Source organism: Sebastes fasciatus, chromosome 2, assembly GCF_043250625.1.
Source record: "Sebastes fasciatus isolate fSebFas1 chromosome 2, fSebFas1.pri, whole genome shotgun sequence".
NCBI classification, from domain to species: domain Eukaryota; kingdom Metazoa; phylum Chordata; class Actinopteri; order Perciformes; family Sebastidae; genus Sebastes; species Sebastes fasciatus.
The window spans coordinates 38,168,110-38,193,001 of NC_133796.1; the positions used below are offsets into that span (position 1 = coordinate 38,168,110).

General features: G+C 40.5%; 4 non-coding genes across 4 annotated transcripts; all 4 read left to right on the forward strand.

Moving 5' to 3' along the window:
- The first annotated feature begins 1,955 nt into the window (after nucleotides 1-1,955).
- On the forward strand, nucleotides 1,956-2,069 carry LOC141762265 (small nucleolar RNA SNORD67). The gene has a single exon (XR_012592771.1). It is a non-coding gene; the product is annotated as a small nucleolar RNA SNORD67 (small nucleolar RNA).
- Nucleotides 2,070-3,319: 1,250 nt separating this feature from the next.
- On the forward strand, nucleotides 3,320-3,433 carry LOC141762271 (small nucleolar RNA SNORD67). The gene has a single exon (XR_012592772.1). It is a non-coding gene; the product is annotated as a small nucleolar RNA SNORD67 (small nucleolar RNA).
- A 450-nt stretch (nucleotides 3,434-3,883) lies between these two features.
- On the forward strand, nucleotides 3,884-3,997 carry LOC141762260 (small nucleolar RNA SNORD67). Its single transcript, XR_012592769.1, has one exon. It is a non-coding gene; the product is annotated as a small nucleolar RNA SNORD67 (small nucleolar RNA).
- Nucleotides 3,998-5,405: 1,408 nt separating this feature from the next.
- On the forward strand, nucleotides 5,406-5,519 carry LOC141762272 (small nucleolar RNA SNORD67). Its single transcript, XR_012592773.1, has one exon. It is a non-coding gene; the product is annotated as a small nucleolar RNA SNORD67 (small nucleolar RNA).
- Nucleotides 5,520-24,892: the final 19,373 nt, after the last annotated feature.

Genomic DNA, 24,892 nt, shown 5'->3' on the forward strand with positions numbered 1-24,892 from the left:
GGCTTGTTTCTAAAGTGTCATTGCTTATTTGGGCTCTTGTCTCTCTCCTCACCGCCCGCCGAGAGTTGTTGTTGTGAGACAAATCTTAGCTAACCATGTTAAGTGGGCGAAATATGGCAAAAAGTACAACAAAGACTGTGAAAAAGAGAATGAACTTTAAGATTGGATTCGCCCTCAAGTGGAGGACGATTCAAATGCAGTTTGCCATTTTTTATAACTGTGATATAGGAGCACATCATGCCGATGCTGATTTGCAAAAATGCAAAAATGAAACGAAATGCAAAAATGTAATTAATTGTTCAACTTCATTAAGTTTATAACAAGAAAAATGTAAAGTTACAAGTTAAAAATGGATGCAAAAATGTGATGCAATCCAAAAATGAAATGCAATGCATGCAATACAAAATAAATTCATACATATATATGAAGTGATCAAGTGGTCGTCTCTCTCGCTCATATTGTGGTAGGTATAGGTAGATCGCTTGTTTTGGGCTTTTTTGAGGGGGAGAGTTGCTTCTTTTCTTTTGGGCTTGTTTCTATAGACCCGGTTGCGAGATCTGGCAACACTGAGAGTGGACAGTACAGCAAGCAGAGAGGGGAACAGGTGAAGTTGACCAGAATCAGACTGGGACACACTAATCTGAACAACACACCAAACTGGGTCATTAGAACAACAGTGCCAGCAGCCAGAGACAGTATGTACTTGTGTAATGTAGGAGGTATATGGGACAGAAAGTGAAGTGATGCTATCTGAAATGAGAAAAATGGGATTAACAGAAATATCAATAGATAGATAGATAGATAGATAGATAGATAGATAGATAGATAGATAGATAGATAGATAGATAGATAGTAACTTTATTGATCCTGAGGGAAATTCAAGTTTCCAGCATCACAGTTCCATAGTGCAAAACATTTTAGTAAAAAGGCAGTAAAAAGGTTAGTAGTGCAAAGTACAAAGTACAAAAAAATATACCAGATATAAAAATACAAGGAGATGAAGAAAACTGTTCAAACTGAATATAGTGCAGGGTAACAGCTGTGATACACGACTATTAAAAAGTGAATATAGTGCAGAAGACTGTTAAAAGTGAGTATAGTGCATTATTATCTGTCCTGCAGACCGTCCTCCAATTAGAAGTATTCTAAAGTATAGGGGGTAAATGTGAATGAATAAAGTGTCTGTTTGACTTCTTCAGAGTCACTGGTCTAGTATACAGGATCTGAATGAAGATGGAGCAGTACTGGACTCGTTCCAGCAGGTGGCAGCAATGCAACATAACGGATGCGGGCTACCGTCAATCTCCAACGAAGAAGAAGAAGCTGTGTGAGCCAATCAGCGACGAGCTTCACTAAACGCACTCTGCTTCAAATGAGAAGACAACATGCTGGAAGCTAGTTCAGCTGCTACGAGCTAGAAACACAAGATACTGTTCTATTCACATAACCTACATACCTGATCCTCTGTGGTAAGGCTGTATTAGGAGCTTTTGGCTGGCATGTTTTGTTTAAGGAAGAGCAGTGACACGTTGCGGTACTGAAGCGAATGTTAGCTAGATGCTACCATAGCAACCAGCTAACGTTAAGCTAATCGGCTAACGGTCAGAATCTGCTGTTTGTTCAACCGGCCTTTAACGTTACTGTTCTGCATCGTTGAAGGAAATTGATTATTGGTAGCCAACATTTCTAGTTTCTTTCAGTGTGTCATGTGTAAGTTAACACGTGTACGGGTTGGGTAACATGTTGTGCACACGGCTCTGGCTAACCTGCGTGGTTGTCATGGTTTGTCGTACGCAGGCGTTTCTGCTAACTGCCATGACGTCCTCACATCGCAGCGAGATGAGACTGGATGGAGCTACCTGTCGATCAGAAATGGGAACTGAAGGTAAACTCAATAGTGTCTCCAACTCATCCAGAGAGTCAGCGGTGCATGTAACAGTCGGAGGGCTGGAGGGTGTGAGAGTGATGAGTTGCACTAATCAGTTGGGGTGTTTGTTGCAGTGGCATCAATACCCCAATCCGGATCAACCTGAGGACACACAGTGTGCACAGGGGCCATCTGACTCAACCCTCCACCTATTTACAAGTGTATGTTCTATGTGTGTGGTGCACACCATAACAAGACACAAGTTTGTTTAAGTAACATGCGTATCTTATCTTATTATCCAGTTTATCCAAAAATGTTGTGATTTCAACAACCAATATTTTCTCTACATCATATACTTGCAATAAGATATCTGTATTAGGTCTGATATTTCTTGTGGGGCTCTGTTGATTTAATCAATGTGATATTAATAAGAATACTGCACTAATCATACTCAAAAATATGTCTATTAACTGATGTAACCCAGCTTTAACCAGCAAACATCAGTAACTTAGATATGCTGTAGTTGAGTATCTTGTATTCAAACTTTGTAATAAAAGATATAAAAATACAGCAACACCGTGAATCTTTACCCCATAAGCACCTGTTGATATGTTACATTGTGACCTCATTAGGAATACTTTTACATTTAAGTGCTTTAATGGTATATTCATGATATGTATGTGGACTGTTTTATATACCGGTATGACTATGTGACAGCAGCTATGTTGACTTTTGGACAGTTGTGGTGAGTATTGAGTACCTAAGGTCTGGAACCTGCCACATCAAGTTCAGTCTCGGGGTAAGCCACTGGGTGTCTGTGCTCATTTTACACACACACGCACAGTTGAGTGAAAATATGAATATCTCCAAAGTGCTTTATATTCTGCAAATCACAATGACAGAGACTAAAACAAATCTTAAATTAAAATAAATAAGGGTTACATTTAAAAGTAAGGTGTGAGGTAAAATAGGGTTACAAACACAACTTTTAAAATCAAATTAATCTGAGTTTCTCTAAACCAAAATACTCGGCAGAGGTTGCCCTTGTGAAGTGAGTGTGTGCACATGACGGGTTTACAACAGGAAAAAAGTTTCACCTTTTACTGTTTGTTTGCAACGCTGATGAAAAATAATTATTAGTAGCCAACATTTTTGTTCAATGTCGCATAGGCCAGTTTATCTTTTTACATTTGAGTTATTCACGATGGGTTGGGTAATTGTTTGTGCACATGGCTCTGGCTAACCTGCGTGGTTTGCATGGTTTGTCGTTGTACGCAGGCGTTGCTGCTAACTGCTATGAAGTCCTCACATCGCAGCGAGATGAGACTGGATGGAGCTACCTGTCGAAATGGGAATGGGAACTCAAGGTAAACACAAACCCAGCAGGCATGATAGTGTCTCCAACACATCCGGAAAGTCAGCGGTGCATGTTAAAGTCGGAGGGCTGGAGGGTGTGAGAGTGATGAGTTGCACTAATCAGTTGGGGTGTTTGTTGCAGTGGCATCAATACCCCAATCCGGATCAACCTGAGGACACACAGTGTGCACAGGGGCCATCTGACTCAACCCTCCACCTATTTACAAGTGTATGTTCTATGTGTGTGGTGCACACCATAACAAGACACAAGTTTGTTTAAGTAACATGCGTATCTTATCTTATTATCCAGTTTATCCAAAAATGTTGTGATTTCAACAACCAATATTTTCTCTACATCATATACTTGCAATAAGATATCTGTATTAGGTCTGATATTTCTTGTGGGGCTCTGTTGATTTAATCAATGTGATATTAATAAGAATACTGCACTAATCATACTCAAAAATATGTCTATTAACTGATGTAACCCAGCTTTAACCAGCAAACATCAGTAACTTAGATATGCTGTAGTTGAGTATCTTGTATTCCTGTCGAAATGGGAATGGGAACTCAAGGTAAACACAAACCCAGCAGGCATGATAGTGTCTCCAACACATCCGGAAAGTCAGCGGTGCATGTTAAAGTCGGAGGGCTGGAGGGTGTGAGAGTGATGAGTTGCACTAATCAGTTGGGGTGTTTGTTGCAGTGGCATCAATACCCCAATCCGATCCAACCTGAGGACACACAGTGTGCACAGGGGCCATCTGACTCAACCCTCCACCTTTTTAAAGTGTGTTCTGTTCATATGGATGTGCACACAGATTTCTTTGGCTCTGCTAAATCAATATTATATTAAGAATACTGTCCTTCAACTTTTGCATTTCAGAAGAGTAAACTGTGTACCATTAATTCTTCAATAAATGTGGTGTATTTTCCAGTATCTGTATTAACACCTCCTGTCCCCATGTTATTCTTTAAGTCTACCGTCTGGAAGAGGAAGGACGCTGTGCTGTGGAGTTTCTCGAGCTTCTCTCCCCCCCTTCCCTCAATCAGCTCACTGACCTGGAGGCCAGCTCTTTCATTGCTCAAGGTTTGTTTCTGGATGTACTGTCTACCTCACTATAGGAGAATTACTTCCTCTCCTTTGACTAAGGGTCTTTGAACATAACATAACATCCAGTACAATGTCCTCCACGTACCCTAATTACTGTGTTATTAGCTTCTAGGGCTGTCCTCGACCAAAGACATTCTTAGTCGACCAACTCATGATTTTGTCAACTAATCAATTAGTTGATTTAATCGACAGATCTGTAAAACTGAGTTTCTCCACAAAGAATCACACAAAAGCACCACTTTAAATCTGGTGTTTACCAGAGATGGGCTCAGGAGTTTCTTAGAAATAAGTCCTTCAACATGAAAAAAGCATAAAAAAATGACTAATGGACTAAGAGGGGGCAGCTCTATTGGCTTCAGTCCACCAGATTGCTTTTGGGTCCATTTGATTAGATTAATTGGTTATGGCAGTCAATACAGCAGCATGTCTTTAGATGAATCACTTCAACTTAATCATATTTTTCTTTTATCCTGGAGGTTTTATGATGACACTCCTTGACATTGTAAGTAATGACGGATAGCTCTATTCATCCAGAGTGTTTAGCACAAACCTATTTAGGAAGACAGGGGACTTAACCTGTGCTTCAACCGGAGGGAACCGGGGTGAAATTCAGTTCCTTGCCCCGTAACCGTCCCATAGCTCAGACTACGGGGGCAGCGTTAGCAGTGCTGAGTAATGCTGACTTGTCAAACTAAATCCTTGTGGCTGTGAGAACTTGTGTACAGCATTCAGTTTCATAGCTTCCCAACTAATATTAAAAGAGTGAGGGTGAGGGGAAACAAAGTTTAATTCAGTGTATGTGTATGTACTAAACCAGAAACTAAATGCTAGCCTGTCATCACCAGGGACATATTTGCCTTCCTGGTGTTTTGGGACTCTCTTTCAGAGGTGTATGTGTGCAAAAAAGTTGCATCTCAAAAGTCCATTGATCTGATTTATTTATATTTTTCCAGCTCTGCGAATGTAGTGGAAACAAACCGGAATGGGGTGACATGAATTGAAATGCCTTCCCTATCCAAGCCTAAATAGTCCTGCTATACCATATAGTGTTTTAGAGAGGTGGGGTAGTGTGACAATGATGAGTTGCACCATTAGTCGGGTTGCTGATTGCCGTAGCACAGCAGATCCGTCCTGAGAAGCCTGTGGTGACACCCATTGTGCACAGGGGCCATCTGAGTCACACCCACACCTGACAGAGAAACATGGGGGCACCTCTTAGAGGTTTTCTCTCTGCATTTCCTTTCTTACATTTGTGTGTTTTTGTTTTGCTCTCTTCCTTTCCCAGCCTGAAGATGGGGGTGGGGGGGGGGGGGGGGGGGGAGTTCAGGGACACAGTTATGCAGGATGAGCCATTCTGAACATGATGAACAAAAACCGTATCCTGCCAGCAAAAGTTTTCCCTTCATAATGAGTGGAAGACCTCCAACCTGAGAGCTGGTGAGGACACACGACCTAATTCAGTCTAACTCTTGTGTTTTTGTGGAGAGCAAATCTTTTCCAATTTTGTCCTCTTCTATGTATCATCTTATTTAAATAGTCACAGCTCAAAAGCTTTCCTCTCAGCTTCTTGATTCACTTCTTGAATTCTAAAGACTATCTACGGATTGCTGACACTCGTATGCAGCTCTAATATTTCCATACAAGTGACCCAAACTGTTTCGTCAGTTAACTTTGTAACAACTGTAATGATGACGCTTAAATAGGTCCTTCATCTCTTCACAAAATCCTTCTGAAAGCAATTTGTTTTTAGAAGGCTCTTCTCCTCCTCGTAGCTGTGGCCTCATGCCAGTACTTGGCCCAATTCGTGTAATTTTGTCCCTAACTGTCAGAGTTATGAGCATGTTAGCATTCAGCCAAGAACTATGGCTCCACCCCTTATGGAAGCACCATAAGAGAACTGGGTCCACTGAGTATGAGCACTGAAGTCTTGAAATCCAAAACATTAACATAAGTAGATGGTTGAACCCATCGAATTTTAGGTGGTGTAACATTCCATGTAGAGGTGGACAGCAGTAAATTAATCAATGCATATAACAGATTGTTGCATTTGTCGGCTGCTATCTGGCCAAATCCTGTGAAAATAAATGATTGATTTTTATTCGGAACAATCCTATTTCAGTGTGCTTGATGGTAGAGATGCTCAGTCAGCTCTTGGCAAGGGTTATGCTGCGCAGGCTACGCTGTCTGTCGTGCACATTAAACTTATTTCTTACTGCGTTAATAACTTAGTACATTTCTATTTATCATTTAACAGCTCTGTTGGTCACTTATGACCCAGTTAAAACTGAAGGCCGGCTGTGATCAGTGGCCCACTTGGTAGTTGGACTCTTGCAGTTTTCTAGAAAACAAAAATTGCCCACGGTAGCGTTTTTTCCTGCTAGATTTACCTCCTTTTTCTTTTGGGTCCCGATTACTGCCATAACTTAATAATTTTTTACTCTACTTTTAAATTCCCCATGTCCTCTTTCTGTCTCCTATCCCCCCCTCCTTTGTCCCTGCAGGCAGACTCATTCCCAGAAAACCCTTTCAGCCCCACAACAGCAGCCGCCGGTACAATCCCAGGTCACAACCACCTGTCCTTGATCCCTAAGATGCAGCACTGCGACCTGGATTGACCCAATGCTGGGGAACGCATTTCCAGTATGTGTGCTTGTACTAAAGGATTTTATAAGGTCCTAAAGTCATGTTAACTACTAGTAGGGCCGTTGGCATTGAACTCCAGATTCAGAAACTTTAGAATTGAGTTTGGATTTTGTGAGGATTCAAATAGGTTACATTAGATAATACGAATGGTTTAGAGCGTCCTGTGGTCATACACTGAAAATGGTCTGACTCTCTGTAGTATCAAATCAATGTCAAGCTAGAAACCTGCAGGACAGGGGGACCTTGTTCACGGATTGTCCGACTGAAAGTAATGATTAAGCTTTTAACAGTCCTGTAAACGGACAAAGGAGGAAACAGTAACTCGAATGTCGGAACAACAAACATTCAATTATTGAACAGATTCATAGAGTTCATAAAGCTCCACAGGTCACCTGTGATTTCAATTCAATTCAATTCAATTTATTTTTATATAGCGTCAAATCATAACAGATGTTATCTCGAGACGCTTTATATATAGAGCAGGTCGCAGACCATACACCACAGTTTAGAGACCCAACAAGATCCACCAAGCGCGCTGTGGCCATTTAAAGGGGATATATCATGAAAAACTCACTTTTTCAGTGCTCGTGCTCATGTATTTGGGTATCTGGAGTGCCTACCAACTCACAAACTGAAATATGACAGTCCAGTCAGGTTTCTGTGGGCTGCCTAGATCAGATTTGGCTCCCCTTCCTATGTCACATGCAGGCTCATTAGAATTTATCGCCCACAGCTTGAGAACTACGGCCCAATTCCAAACCACCCCCTTACATCCTCTGCCTACCCACTTCCACTTCCGTTCACGTGGAGGGACCATCATATTAAGTGCTAAACTAAACCTATCAGCGGGCGAGTGAAAGTGGGTTATATAACCCTCCAACAGCGAGCCTGCAGTGTCAGTTCCGTGCGATTACAGATACAAACATTTACTCGTAAACTGCTGAAAATTAGACAGACATTTAACTTATTCTACTTTATTGTCATACAGAAGTTATCAACTTAAAGTAAATAGATTGTATTTATTATAAATATACCAATGTCTAGTCTAGAAAACGGTAACGTTAGACATGTATGTATGTGTGTGTGTATATATATATTTATATATTATTGTTTTACCCCTATCAGCAGCTATAACCCCATAATTCATATCTTCAACTGTGCAATAATTTAGTGCATTATTTCAGTTGTGCAATAATCTGGTTTACTCTGGCGTTAACACTGCATTTATTCATACAGAACATTTAAACTAATATTCGTATTTATTTATACTATTCTTGCATTTTTACACAATTGATGATAGATCCTATTTTTCATCATCATTTCCACTGCTGTTATACATATTTCATATTTGTATTTTGTTATGATTTCTCTATTTATATATATATATTTCTATTCCAGATTGGGATCAAAATGTAACTCAATTCCCCCCCTGGGAATCAAGAAAGTATTTCTGATTCTGATAGTTATTTATGTCCTTGCTGGAGAAAGGGAAATTCGTCCCGAAGTGGCCGCTGTAATTCTACCCTCCAGCTTAAAGAAGGGAGCTTCATAGAGCTGTGAGTGTGACTACAAACGGCGTTCACTCCGTCACGGAGAGGGAGGATGTAGGGACCGGATTGCATTTTGGGCTTACCTTTGCTAAGGTGCACTATATATTTCTCGTAAGCCAACCAGAGCAGACTGGGCTTTTTCAGGAGTGGAGCTTAAAGAGACAGGAGGTAAAACAGAGCGTTTCAGACAGAGGGTGAATACAGGTATATTCAGACAGACAGGATGAGGGAAAAATAATGAATTTCATGAACTTAAAAGCATGTAAACATGCTCTAGCAGAAAACCCAAATACATATGAGTATAAGTATGAACCTGAAAATGAGCATAATATGTCCCCTTTAAGTTCAGATTGTGCTGTTGGTAAATAACACGCAATGACACCAGGAAGGTCACATGTAATGTCAAAATTACCATCAGAGACGAGCAATGTTTGTTTTTGTCTGTCTCAGTGATGACTTATTCTCTTTGTAGGCTGCGCCTGCTTCCTGCTGCCTATCATCGTGACCTAAATCCTTCCTCCATGTTGCTACATCCCAGATTCTATCAGGGGACCTGACCACACAGGTGAGGACATATTATTAGAGTTAGAACAAATGGTGAATAAAATACAAATTAAATACTGAGCTGACAAAACAACTGTAGAAACTATTTGCAATGTTGAGACATTTTTTTTTTCCATTTCTACTCTGTCTTGTCTATATATTTTTACGTGCAGATGGACGACAGGTGTTGGACCAGAACATCATGTCAGACGTGACGGCCAACAACCTCGACAGTGTTGCAGCTGCATGTCATTCACAGCAGGAACACTGAAGACCACTGTGTACCTCGGGCAGACCTCATGCAGCTCTACAGCTCTATTGTGGGCTTATTGCTGGTGAGCAACACAGAGGGGAAATCTACATTCATCTTCAAATACATTTAGGCTTCACTCATCACCGCAAAAAACATATTTTCCAGACACATACTGAAGTAAACAGGCACAAACAACTATCATATATATTTCTAAATAGTCCTTGTCACAGCATCCAACTGTTCAGTAATCCTTTTGAGTCGGCGCAGTCGCAATACATCACCGTAATGGCTTTTACTGAGGGCTGTTTTGTAGAGGTGACCGGAATGGCTTGACAGTGCCTGTGGATTCCTCCTGAAGGGATTGCAGTTTATGGGATTGCCTTGCATCATCACAGGGCCACAGCTCATCTTAAATATCTGCATGTTCTCTGTGGTTCTGTCAGCCAAGCAGCCGGTATTAGGCTTGGTGATGTGTGCTTAAGGTTAGGGCTGAGAAATAACAGGATTCCATATCATAGTCTTGATACACCTAAGTAATAATAAAAGCAACAATAGCCTAACACTTGTGAGCAAGATTCTCTACCAAGTAGACAAAAAGTACATGAGAAAATTAAAAAAACTGGTCATCCACAACTTGAGATATATGGTCAGCTGTAACCTTATTAACACTGGAATTCATTTATGTTTTAATAATATATTTATTTATTGTGTTGAATTGAATGTGCTACTTATTTTGTACTGTAATTACCTTGTGCCTTTTCTACCTTTTCTTTTCTTAAAGCTGACTCGGTGTAAACTGCTCAGAATTCCAATGTACTTATAGGTGCAAATGACAAATAAAACTCTTGAATCTTGAATTAATTGACCTCAGACCCTCAAATATCAGATAGACGTGTAGTTTGTCAGGCGTGCTTATACTGTATATGAAAAGGAGTCATGGGTGTACCAGTGTTTTACACACAAAACTATCCTTTTTTTATTAAACAGTTATTCTAAATTATAAGTGGAGTGCAAAATGATTGATGTAGATTGATATTGGCACCATTACTGACCTTATTAACAGATTGGGTGTTGGCAGTGGGCAACCTCCGGGTCTGAAAAGTGAAGCCAATGTTAAAGTGCCTTAAACGTGCATTCTTACTAACAGCCAGCAGGGGGCGACTCGTCTGATTGTATAGAAGTCAGTGAGAAAATGATCCTACTTCTCACTTGATTTATTACCTCAGTAAACATTGTGAATATGAGTTTATGGTCTTAATCACTAGTTTCAAGTCTTCTTCAATACAGCATGATGTTCATTTAGTAAATTATGGTCCCATTTAGATTCAAATAGACCATAAAGCAGGGGATGCTTTAGGGCGGGGCTGCCTTGAGATTGACAGGTAGCTACCATGGCGTTGTCCGGTCTGGGAGTTGTCCGTGTGTTCGTCCTACAACTTTAACCCTTTCACAGTGTGCTTTCAGTTCATGAAAGGTAATTGTAACATTTTTGGTCACCTAAAAATGTCTTATTCAGCGTTCGGTTGTACTTAGCTCCGCCCTCTCGTGTCACTTCTGGTTCCAAAAAACAAGATGGTGACGGCCAAAATGCCAAACTCGAGGCTTCAAAAAGGCAGTCCACAAACCAATGGGTGACGACACGGTGACTACGTCCTCTTCTTATATACAGTACAGTCTATGGGTGTTGTCCAGACACGACTCAGTAAACCTTTTAAACCACTGTTTCTGATTTTGTTCACCAAATAAAATTAAAACAAATATCTTGTTAAGTCTTAAGCCACTTGTGTTTTAAATTATTATTTTTTTTATCAAATGAATGCAACAAGACGACCGAAGCTGAATAGCCATCATGAACAGCATGAATAAGCATGGCTGGCAAATAGTAAATTCTAGAGACAGTTGCTGATCTTTAGTTATTTATGCCCATATACTTAATGTTATACTTGATTCAAATCCTACTTTAGTTGCACTATTGTGATGCTATTACAATTTTAGCTACATTTTTCAAGGTGCAAAGGGAATATTTTGACTTTGTTATGATTAGCTGTTTGTGATTGGATTGCTTTGTTTGTGATGATGGAGACTTTTTGGAGAGAAGGACATTTAGGACAGATGATGCTTATGTCGGAGTACACATTTCCTTCTGAAAAATTCAGAAAATGGCAAGTCGTAAATAATGTTTGGCTATTGGAAGATCTGTAAAAAAAGCTGAATGTGCAATGGCAAACATGTGTAACTCTGACAGTGTTGAAGTAACATCCTGTAGGAGTTTACTCAAGTCTTACCAGTCTGCTTTTTTCTGGATGAACTGCTTCCTCGAGTGCTGGAGAGCTCTCGAAATTGTGAAATGAGCAGCTACAGTGTCTTGAAATGACAACCTGCTGCCCTCCATGTCTCTCTGTATCTCTGCTGTACAGTATGATTCTTACCACCAGGTGGCAGTTGAACATTAATGTTCCTCCGGTGTGTGGACAGATGCTTGTGGCCTGATGCTCTTTCAGTCACAGGTGTGTAATAGTGCAACACATTTCACTGCATTTATTCTGTTACAGAAACACATGAGCGCCTGAAGGCACCACACAAATGCCGATAGCTTCCACAGGGAAAAATCTTGTTGGGTGAAGCTGCAGCTCCAATAAAAAGCTTCATCCTGCAGGCATGTTCACACTAAATTCTTTGATTCTGAAATTCCTTTTAAAATTTAAATATTCATATTTTTTCTAACACATGATCACAGTTGAGAGGTTCTCTGGCCAAGGCCTATTTGCTAAGAAAATATTTCAAATGGAATCATTTAATTTACATGAATGTCCTGTGGGATCTCTAGGATTCTGGATGGAAACAAAGGTCTATGCTGTTAAGTTTGACACAGATATGCTGTAACACATCGTTCAGATCTAAGTGTGAAAGACTAAGAATATACTCCAGGGGCCATATTACAGAAACTTCTAAACGTGCAGATCCTCTCTTTACTGTTTGGTATCCATGGAAATTAGGGTTAGGACCTGATTTAGGCAAACAACCATTACCTTAAGACAGAAACATTTTATTACACAAGCAACATAACTTCCCAAAGTCTTAAAGGGCCTAGATGGAAGAATCAGAAATTGCTTGTTATTGGCTGTTAAGTCAACGACAGTCAGCGTCCTGTTGCTCGCACTTGTGCTCGCACTACGTAGACGTGAACGAGCGTCGGACAAAACTGTGAGGCGACACACGAGACTGAACGTGATTGACAGACATTGTGTTGATTAACGTTAGCAACATTAGCCAGCTAAAACGACAATATCACTCTATATTTCAGCTGCTTGGCAGTAATGTTGACTGACCAGACGAAGGTCTCTCCATGAATCAAAGGCCCGGCCAATGATGATCCTAATTTTCCCCTCGACATTGGTCACATTCCTGTTTTGCAAGACGGGCTTCACCAGATATAACTTTGTTTTTTTGTACTCCCGTGGAGTTTGTGTTGGAGTCTGAGTTGTAAGCGTGCTCCATTTCTAACTGAACGTTAGCTATGGTTGCACACTGTTAGCCCTGAGGTGGAGCAGAAGAAAGTAAAGGCACTCGCGAGCGCGCCTGACGTCACGTCCGTTTGATTTTCTCCGAAAAAACGCCCTGCTTTCTTCACATTAAAAGCTGTCTACAGGCTGATAGAGGTAACCCTGAAAGTCTAATTTTTTAGGTTAGGTTACAACCTGTTCACACATTGGCAATATAAAAAACAATTTAAAAATGTTTATATGTGTAAAAACTTGCATACAGTCCCTTTATAATCAACTCCCCCAACTTTAGGATAACTGTTAAGCTGTCCAAACTTTCACTTTATTAACACTTGTCTTCTGCTCTTTGGACATGAGAGCTGCCTTCCTCTTCGTACCACTTGTCAGTGTACTTATTTTCTTTTTGATAGCATCAACGCTCCGTTGGATGCTGGATACGGGGAAGACTGTGTCTGCTATCTTAACCCACTCTCTTCTTTCTTTTATCTCCAGAGTTAGAGTCACTGTAACTTTCCCAAAAAGATTTGGATTCTTCTACAGATGTTACCAACACCTCTAACTCATCTGTCTTGAAGTGAAGTGCCAGCCGTTGGTTTGCTCCATTTTTTTGTTTTATACATTTCACTGTATGACTCGGTATGTTTCAATGAGAAAAGCAATCGTTACAAAAAGTTGTTAAGCTCGGCAAGATGAAAAATAGTGTTGGTTGCTAGGTAACAATCATAAAAGTTGATGAGCGATGTTGGATTGAGTATTTAGGATTTGATTACCTGAGATAAGATAATATTCTTAAAGTTAGTTAGGATCTGCTTCTGTAATACCAAATTGGGAAAAATCCTATCTTACATCTATAATACAGCCCCAGCTGTATAACACTTTAAATTAGCTCTAGATTGACTTCAATATAACAATATTAATGGTATAAGAATGTTCAACTTTAAGTGATCAAATGCAAACATTGGATGTAACCAATATTCTATGCAGCTCAATTGTCACCTTATGAATAAATAAATCATCTTAACTTAAAGATTATACAACAGTCTGCAGATCATAGTGTCTATAGTGAGTTCAGATTAGGCAAACTTAACACAAACCCTTTGAGTTTGAGCACATAGTACATATGATCCTCAGCTAATTAACCGTCTAGCTTACATGGCCCGTGTTTGCTTCTTTCCTTTGCACGTACCTTTTTCATCTCCTCAGTGAGTACAGATAGACCTGCACTGAATGGAGAGCGTACCAAAGATCAAGCTCTGATTTTACAGCGTGCATATTTTAATACCTGTGTGACGGTTTTACCAGGAGACAAGATTTCCTTTGACCTCCGAGGTCTGAAGGCTATGTGAGAGCTGAACTTCTTCTTGTTGTTCTGTGTGCATATTTTTCCTCTCTGAAATATGGGATGAAAGATGTTATTCTGGTGGAAAGAATTCTAATGCCTGCAGTATAGTGTTCTAAACTATTTCTTTCTTCACAGTAGTTTTAATCTCTTTAACGGCGGGGAGCACTGATTATATGAAATATTGTGCAACTTCAACTGCGTTATGAAAAAGATAATTTTGTATTCAAGTGAAAGTCTGCAGTGAAGGGCACTCTGTGACTTCATTTGATGTAGAACGAGAGACAAATCAATTATTCATCTCGTTAATTGTAAACTGACACCAGATTTCTTTTCAGAGTGGTGCCTCAAAGGTTGCGTCGTCTTGTTTATGACAGAGCGTTGTCATTAACTTTCCAGATCCGAGGAGCACCGCGGGAGTCATTTTTAGCACTTGATTCCCAGCTTACGTCAATATAGTCGTCGTTTTTCACCTGAACCCGTCAACATCAGCCGCGCTGTCTGGCTGTGTCACGGAGCTGAGCAATGCTCACCTTCTGGGCACTTTGCCTGTCAGACTGAACAGACTTTAGACCGCAGCCACTGCTATAGCAACCATAGAGCAAGCAGGCTGCTGAAATTGTGTGTTCAAAGCAAGGTTATTTCAATTAGTGTTTATTGAATTTTAGTTTTGACTTTTCAACTTCATTTTAGTTTAGTTTGAGTTCGTTCAGTTCAGTGTTTGCTGATTTTACCTTATATGTTTAGTTTCCCTGTGGTTGTAGTTTGTTGTTGTCAGGTATAATGTCTCAGAAGTATTTATAGCTACATATACAGTACATACAATCTACATGGTTGGAGAACTGTGTAGATGTTTTGATTTTGGAATCAAGTTGAGTACTCATTCACTAACACCCTCAGGAGAAAATCTCAGCTGAATGGCATTTGATTTTTCTACAATATTTAAAGGGGACATATCGTGCTCATTTTCAGGTTCATACATGTATTTTGGGTTTCTACTAGAACATGTTTACATGCTTTAATGTTCAAAAAACACATTATTTTTCTCATATTGTCTGTCTGAATATACCTGTATTCACCCTCTGTCTGAAACGCTTAATTTTAGCGCCTGTCTCTTTAAGACCCCCTCTTGAAAATGCCCAGTCTGCTCTGATTGGCTTGAGAGAAAAATATGGTGCACCTTTGCAAAGCTAGTTCTCAGGAAGAATCACATGATTTCTGATCTAAGCAGACCACAAAAACCTGACTGGGTCGTCTTATTTCACAGTTTGTGAGGTGGTAGGCACTCCAGATACCCAAATATATGAACACAAGCACTGAAAAAGTGAGTTTTTCATGATATGTCCCCTTTAAGTCATGTTCTTATTTAAAGTAACAGTGTGTAGGTTCTGGCGGTATCTAGCGGTGAGGTGAGAAGATTACAACCAACTGAAGCCTCTCCGGTGTGCTAAGTGTGTAGGAGAGCTACGTTGGCTGTCAAAAAAAAAAGAATTTCCTTTTCTAGAGCCAGTTGTTGTATGAGTAGAGTGCTTAGAGTGTGTGTGTACGAGGGAAGTGAGTGGTGAAGCAAGAGAGAGAGAGAGCGGTGGCGACAACGGGAGCAAGTTACGTTATAGACTCCGGCCCAAGCCGTTCTGGGCTGCTGTAGAAACACGGCGGACTCCGTGAAGATATATCTCCGATGTAGATATAAACGGCTCATTCTAAAGTAACGGAAACACAACAATTTTTATTTTCAGGTGTTTATACATTAAAGAAAACATAGTAATTAATATTATATTCCATTTCTGCCAATAGATCCCCCTAAATGCTACACACTGTTCCTTTAATTATGTAAGACTAGAATGCATGCGTAAAAACAATAGGGATTAATTGTGAAGAAATTGGCGTAGTGCTATCTAATGGAATGTCACGTCTGTTTAATTTCTGTGGTTCAATGTTACGGGAGTTGACTGAAAATCATGCTGTCTCTTTTTTTTTTACATTACATTCATTTTTATTATATTTTTATACATTATTTTATTGTTACAGTTTAGTTCAAAGATATCGTGCTTCTTTAGTTTCAGTTTACAACAATATTTGCACTGCTTATTTTCATTATAGTTTCAGTTTTACTTTTTGATAATAAACCAGACTCCTCTCTTTGGGTTGTGATGTTTGATCTGTTCTCTGTGGTGTTGTCTTTCAGTCCCGTTTTCCCTCGTCTGTCTGAGGATAGCAATCCTCCCCCACGCTTTACCTTTTCTTCTTCTTCTTCTTCCTCCTTTCTGCTGCAGTTGCGACAGCTGTTCTCATTCACTTCGCTGTGTTTGATTGTCAGGGAGCAACAAACTAATTATCTTCAATTTTCATCATTTTGTTTTCGAATCTGCGACGGTTCAGGGCGAGACATTGCGATGCTTTGCAAAATAAATTGACTCTGGCGTATTTTTGTTTGCTAGGCAAAGTTGTGAAATCATTTCATAATTGCAGCGGAGCATTGCAGAAATAGTCCATTAGTAGTAAGGTAGAAGGCCCGCATTCTCTATTGTACTTAAGTGGAAGTAACCGTGTCAGATGTATGCAGGGTATAGGGCTGAAACTACACATTATTTTCTTTGCCGATTTAATCTGTTTTTTTTCCCCCTTCGATTTATTGATAAATCATCCATGAAGACAGATAATTGGGGAAAAATGCACCGTTTCCCAGAGCTGTGGGGGATTTTATTCAGATTACTGTTGATTGAGCTACAGTCCGAAACCCAATTATATTCAGTTTACAAGTAAAGAAAACAGATAAAAGCAATACATCCTCGCATTCTCAAAGCTGAAACCAGAGAATGTTCAGCAACTTTAAAAATGACGTAAACCGTTGATCAATCAAACAATTATTGTGGACAACAAATTTTCTGTCAATCGACTAATTGATTAACCTTGACTAGTTTAACTAACTACTTTAAAGTTGAACTAACCTTAAACTTGTTTCAGCACCAATATTGACTAAAATAATTTAGTTTCCGGGTCGGGTGGAGACTTTCTGTCTTTAGTTTTATGGCGTTTTCCCTCTTTTCACCAGGTCAGTCGAAGATTGAAAGGGAGGGAGGAAGGAAAAGGATACAGACTTCTTTATCTCATGTTGAATATGAAATCTGGATCTGCGACATAATTAGTAACTTCAGGCGTCAGATAAATGTGGTTAAAACATACAATATGTCTCGCTGAAATGTAAAGGAGGAAAAGTATAGACTAGTCCAGCGACCGCTTTGTGTGTTCCGCCATCTAGCGGCGCCGGCATTACTAGTGGCAAGTGACTCTACTGTCTGCTAGCCGTGTTAACTGGTGACTTTCAGCCGAAAGCGTCCGTGGTTGCTCTTAACTTATGTAAATGGTCGGCGTAGATGATAAACACAGAGGGGTGTGTATTTAAGATTGAAGTAAAAATAAGTAAAATTGACGGTTTTTACAAGGACACAGCTGCCGTCACTACACCTTTAGCAGACACTTTGTTCGTGTTCTGTTTATGATGCTGACTGAATCACAGATAATGTTAGTTGATTGAGTTAATCTATCCGGTGGGACTACCGCAGCCCCTAGAAAGTGTCTTAGCCCACTAACCTTAGCTAATGTTAGTTAAACAGTGTTCATTTAGCTGACGTTTCCCGTTTCCCCTCCTAAACATTGTTGTCAAAAGTAACAATGACATAGAAAGTAAAGGTAAAGTAGAAAAATTGTACACATCTTAGGACCGCTTGCATTCAAACATGCGTGTATTGTAGAGAGACAGTAATAGCAACAATAAAATATGCACGCATTTGAGTGCAGAACCCGGTCTCAATCCCAACTCGTCAAATACCGTCGATTGGGTAATGCCCTCCGATAACGGAAACCCTTTATCGGCAGCATGTGACGAACTAGCGTTAGTCACACAACTCATCGGTATCGTCGGTCCCGTGAGTCGTTAGTATTGTCGACTCTGTGAGTCACGTGAATCGCTAGTCAGTGAATTTAACATCAACCACGACCGTTTCCTAACCCTACTTAAGTGGTGGTGTTGCCTAAACCTACCTTCCTGTGAAAACGGAGGGTTATTTCTAAAGGACTCTGTGCATGTAACGAGCGTATACTGACACGTCATCCTGGTGACTAGGAGTGGTATCCCATGCGTTGGTCTCCGATGCCGAGGTAAACCGACCAAGCGACGGGATTTGGCAAGTTGGAAGTGAAAATGTGTTGGCATGCAAGCTGTTTCCAATAGATGATGGTGTGTGTTACATTATGCACTAACTGTATGCACACTGGACAGATACAAACACCGGCTGGCAGTTCAATCTATAAATATGTTTATATGACTAAAAATATACAGTTTACCATATATATAATAAAAATGAGAATTTAATCAGAAAATTGCAATAAACGTTATTTAAAAAAAAAAAAATGGTTTAATTGGTGTATTTTACAATTAGCAAAACTGACATGACTGATCCAAACACCAAATGCACTCGTAACAGTAGCACATGACACCCTGGATCAAATATCACGACTGACTCCAGACCAGACAACACCAGAGGTCTTTTTGCACTACAATTTTTAAACGTAGCAGAGAAGCAGAGCATGAAATGGCATTATCTAAAGACTTGACACAAAAGCTTCACACACATTTACTACTCAAATGAAACCTTCAGTCGCGTTTATGCCATTGAAATGAGCTGAATTCAGTGCTAACATGTTTTTGTTCTTAGACCCACAGAATGTGACGGCTTAGTAGCTGAAAAGGCCTTGTGGCTGTTTCAGATTTGTTGTTTCTTATTTATATTGGCTGTTGGCGGAGTTGCTTATCTCGTAGAATATGTCCATTTAATTATCACTGTAGATGGATATTTAACAAGTAGAACACATTCCTAGTTAGGGCTGTCGTCTCATTTCCCTCTGCCCCTGCAGAAAACCGAGACTCGGGGCTGTTTGACATGAGTGCAGAGAGTGATCATAGAGGACTGATCGACTAGGCTTTGTGACCGCAGGCAGCTCTTGTTTTGCTTTTAACTGAACTCACCGGGGAGTCGAGGAACATCCAGCTGCCCACAGATGTTTCCTGAGTATCGGGGAGTAAAAAAAAAAATATGTCCGACACCTGAGAGTGAGAGAGAGAAGCTGAGAAGGGGGCATCTCTTAAAAGAGATAAATATGTCTGTGCAGCCCGAGGAGGCTGCCGTGCGAGTGTGCAGGTCCAGGGGGAACTGCACCTTTTCACGGTGCTCTGAACACACTGGTACAGGTTGCTCTGCAGATGTGAGCTGCCGATCAAAGGAAGGTGTCATACAGTATATCGACAGCCAGAATGGCTTTTCCTGCTAACCAGGTCAGGTTGAGTTGTTTGAGCTCCTGGAAATGACAGATCAGTGAAGTAACCCCCAAGCTCCCAGTGAGCTGTGTGCATGAATATGTAAACATACTGGTCGCACGTTTCACCAACGCATGTTAATGATGAGATGCAGCTCGGTGTCAGTGATTCATATAGTACAGTCATAATCCCTGTTAATGGAGAGCTATGCACAAACATAATTAGTCCCAGTTGGGTCCACAGGGCAGAAACTTTCGTTGTATAGCACTCTGCCTTAAAGGGCCTGATCAATCTGTGATGAACATGTGATGTTATTAGCTGCATTTCAGATTTACTGGGTAGCATCAATGAAACATATTCAGCATGCACGGATGGGTTTGCCTCAATTTGCCTCATTCAGATCAAATTTGCACTGACTTTATATGCAATCACGCCTCTAAAATTGGCTTCGCATGAAGTCTGATCAAACACGTTCACATCTCTCTCCTACATGCACGCACGGTTGCATTCCCTCGTCCTCTGCTTGCAGTTTTTGTGTTGCCTGTGTGTGGCTGCTTTGACATACAGTATGTCGGAGTTCAATCTGTTGTAGTTTTAAAATAGGTGTAAAATGTTGTAAATATAACTCATCCTGGCCATTGATTTTTTTTTCAAAAAACCATGAAGTCATCCATGAGGTCATTATATAGACTCACTTTCTCTCAGCACCCCCAACTCCGACTGACTTCCAGCGTCCCTGGTCAGATGGTAACAAAATCCACATACCAGCACCTCTAAATCTCACTAATTAACTACTTATATTGAGTTTGTTTAATCCATACAAAAATACAAAGTGTGAAAACGTCAATTCACCGTTCTACAGGGGGTTATGTGCCGGACTATTTCTTGGCCGCGACCAGTAACTTCCTGGAGTCTCCGCTGGTTGCCTGGCAACTGCTAGGAGCCAAGAAATAGTCTGGCACATCAAAACTGTTTTCCAAAATTTCAATGTATTCCTTTGAAGGAGAACTTTGGTATTTTTCAACCCGGAGCGCTGCAGCTGGCAGTCGCTAAACAGGCTGCAGTGTAATCGCTCGGAGCAAGTCAGTTCTGCACAGTCAGTGTAGGTCCACTAAAAGTGCTTGTTTTTGCCACTGACGAGCTCAGCGTGTTAATAGAAGTGTCTCACAGCATTGTGGAAAGGACCCTACAGAGAAATAAAACTTTTTTCTTCATCTTCTTTTACATGATCAGGTCTGTTTGTATTGTTATTATCATGTGACTTGTTGCCGGGAGACAACGGTGGAAACTCGAGGGAGAGTTGGAGAGAGGAATGCCGGTGTTGTCAAGAGTTTGTTGTGTTGGAGTACAGAAAGTGTAGTTCAATGTCATGGCTGAATATTTAGATGATTTGGAGGTCTTTGAATTCGACGGACGCCCGTGTTTATTTGATACATGAGCCACAGCTGGCATTGCCATGGAGAAGAAACCAGTCGGACGTGAATCAGAGCTGCAACAAAATTTGTAATGTTTTGTTGTTGCAGTTCTGCAGTTAATTTAATTAATCTAACAATGACCCAGAATCCATACTATGAATGTTTTATCAGGTAACTACAAATCCTTAACTTTCGGCTTCAGTGTGCTGTCCTTGGCGCACGCGACATTGAGCGCCATTTGAGCTCAGTGATTGGATGTTTCTAATCATAATGCTGCTTGGGATTGGTTTACTTCTCTACTTACGTTTTTATGAACACAGGCTTTTACCTTTGTGACTTTTTATCAAAGAACCAAGTATTTTCTATCACAGTTGCTCGTCTTACAACCAGCAGAGTTTCATGGCCATCCTAGACTGTCATTCACTTCACATTGTCTGTGCAATAAGCGGATGTGACTTTATCTCCCGGTACCCTACACACAAATATTTCCTTTCACTTCACAACCACGTGGACGCAGTCTTGTAGTTTGGATGCAGATGATTGTTCAAGTTCACCAAAGTTTTAAAAAATCTTCACCACAGTCCCCTCACGTTGTCTATGGGATCTTTACATTCAAAACCTTCGTTGCTCCATATGACCCCATATGGTCCTCTGCTCAAAGTGCTGTTCACACCTTCCAAATTGCCGTGATATGACTGGCTGCAGTGCTATTAGATACGTGGAGAGTGGAAGCGCCAGTAAGGCAGTCTGTCGGAGAGTTGTGACCAGCTGTGCTCAATCACTCTTGTTTTTCTTTTGGATGCTTGGCATGTTTGGATGTTTTTAGTTCCCTCCTTGTTGTCCAGCTACCAGTTGTTTGCTGTGTGCAATTTGTGAATATAATGTACAGTTGTATACATTTAAAATATTTCACATTATATTTTTATAGTAGTTTTATTAACACGATGTATGCATCTCATACTTCTTATCGGTTATCCAAAAGTACAGATGAATTTGATTGAGAATGTGTTCTCATTTTCAACTCTTATTTTTTCACCATTGCAGCCTCCAACACCGTGGCTTTAGGTAAGGTCCAATGTCAAACTTTCCATTAGCAGTGTTTCCATTCACAGCTACAATTTTGATTCACATTGAAGTATCACATTAAAAAAGCTGTATGGAAACGGCAAAATTCGATAAAACATCCTTAATTGTGAAAAAAGTTGGCGCGCCTTTGTTGAAAAATAGTTGATGCTCTAAATGGAGTATGGAAACGCCTTTGCCCAATAAATTCTGATGTAATGAACATTTAACTCACATGACTGATCAGCTGTTTCCGCTGCTGGCATCTTCTCAGATAATTTGTGAATGCTTATCTTTGTCTCCAGACAACATGAAACATGGCCAATACTAGCTGACATGAAAGAACAATTAAAACTTCCCCCATTGAAACAAATTCCTGAAGACCTCTCTCATCATTTTTCTCTCGTAGATGGTTAGACCGCCAAGGCGATTTGTTTTGTGTCCGGTTCGAAACCTCTACTTCTTCTACTCGGTTTACTGGGGGATTACAGCCATGTGTAGCCTATAGCAGTGATTCTCAAAGTGAGGTCCGGGGACCCCCAGGGGTCCGTGGCACTCTGCCAGGGAGTCCGTGAAATATTTTGCTATAAATTATAAAATTGTGCTGTAATATTAAAAAGTACATATCTACAGATGGGGACCATTTGCGCCAATAAAACAAGCATATTGTGTCCATTACTCCCACCCACGTTAGCTTTGGACCAATAGAAACTTTGATATGATTGTGACAAATTACATCAATCGGTCATGAACCAGTCACTTCACTACAGCAAACTGTTCCTGCTTAGTTTGGCTTATTAGCCAGCTAGCTAGCTGGTGAGTATGGCAAAATATTTGAGTCAGTTCGCATCGTCATGTGACGCTAAGCCCGAACTAGCTAAATTGAGAAAATATGACGACACTTATATCGAATTTGGTTTTATTGAGAACAGCGTCAAAAGACCAAAAAGTGTAATGTGTCTTCAGGTGCTAGCGAACGAAGCCATGAAGCCGGCCAAGCTAAAGCGACATCTGATTACAAAGTGGAGTTAACATGATTCAAATTGAAACGTGTTTCTGTTTATCACTATCAAACAGGTCTGAAGTATTTAGGTTGAAAAGTTTTAGAATACAAATAGCTCCAATGACATGTAAGAGTAAAAATGGTAGTACGCAAATACTTGATCGGTGTTACGATTATGAGGCGGTCCTTGGCCTATAGTACCAACTTCTGACCAAACTACGCTGTAGCCGAGTATATACGCTCCAAACCAGTAGAAGGAAACGCGGCTAATTTGCATTTTTTGCAGTTCAAAATTCAGCTTAACAATTGAATGGATACACTGTCACTGAAAGTCTCTCTCCCCATGTCCTCCCTAGTTTCACTTTGCATCAGATATGATATCAGTGGTTGTACAAACACTAGCGAGGGTCTTACAAGAGTGTGCACCAACCAACATTGCTCTATATACTGTACATGTAAATGTGTAAAAGATACAGACAAGAACAGAAATGTTAATGCACCTAAACCATTCCTCACTCAAAAACATTCTTCTTGCGTGCTTCATTTGTATTTGCTCAAACCTGAACACATGTTTTGTATGTGCAGAAAAGTGTGACTGATGCAAATGAATCATTCCTGTACTTTTTCTTTCTCGCTCAAGTTTCTCCTGTTCGAGTGGATTCTTATGTTGAGACACACATATACAGAGGATTCTCTTGACAGCTGCTTATCTAAATATGAGTCATCATAAGTGGGAAACGGTTAAAACTGGAAACAGTTTATAATAATTAGGTACAGCTAATGCCTTTGGCTGAAGTTCTGTTCGCCGTGTGACGCGCAGCACATTCGTTCTTAGCTCCATGCCAGTGTAGGTGTTCAACAAACCACAAGGGAGAACACAAATGAATAGCGCACATTTGTTTATTTCACCCCAGGAAAAAGGCAACCCTAAAATAGTCTGTCGTTCAATAGATTGATTCTGGTTTAAAGACACGCCGTTTATTTTCATAAAGCTCATGTCTTTGGGCAAATCAAAGCAACGAGTGCGCATTCTGATATCCTACAGAGAAGGCTTTCAGAAAGATTGCAACACCTCTTTGCTCTGAAATCGTGTCACGCTGGTTGCATTTTTATGGTGAGATCTGTCATAGGATGTCCCCTCAGATTTTCATATTCATGTGAAGCTCATGAATACATCATGACTTCTTCTCTGTATCCGTGTGCACCAGCAGAGGCAGACAGGTGATAGAGCACTCGCGAGGTGTGAAGCTACATGTTTGCAGTCGGAATAGTTGAGCGTTTTTGACAAATGCGTCCAAGCAGACATCCACCGAAATACTCCAGAAAGAGTATGAGGGCAGATTAAAACAGATAATTATTCTCTCTGCTGTGCTCATAACTCTCATTTTCACTCTTTCACAGTCAGTCCCACTTAATCCAACACGAATGGGGAGATGAACTTCTTTTCACTAGCCATCAGAAAGACAGCAGGAAGTTGTCAGATCAAATATGCAACTTGCAGCTACCAAAATATTTCAGAGGGAATTCTAATTTGTTCAAAATGTCTCCTTTGGTATGAAATCTGCGTGTGAGCCCATCAGCTTACCCACTTGACCTACAATTCAGAGGTTGCCTGTGTGTGTAAGTAGGGGGGATCTCTGCACATCAGCGGACTTGTAGCTCCAAATCAGTACCTCAACAGATGAGATGATGACATACTGGAGTTAAGACGAACTGTGAAATATAGGAAGTAGGTTGTGTAGATGGCCTGGGAGATTGGAGCTTGTCCAGAAAATACAGAGCCAGTGGACAGTTCAGTGGGCCTAGGAAATAGAAGCATTCCCAGCAAATACGCCGGCAGTGGGTAGTTGAGTTTGTGATTGCAGTATTTTCAGAAAATACCAGCCCGTTCTCATTCCCAGGACGTCAAATGCCGGTGCTTTGTCAC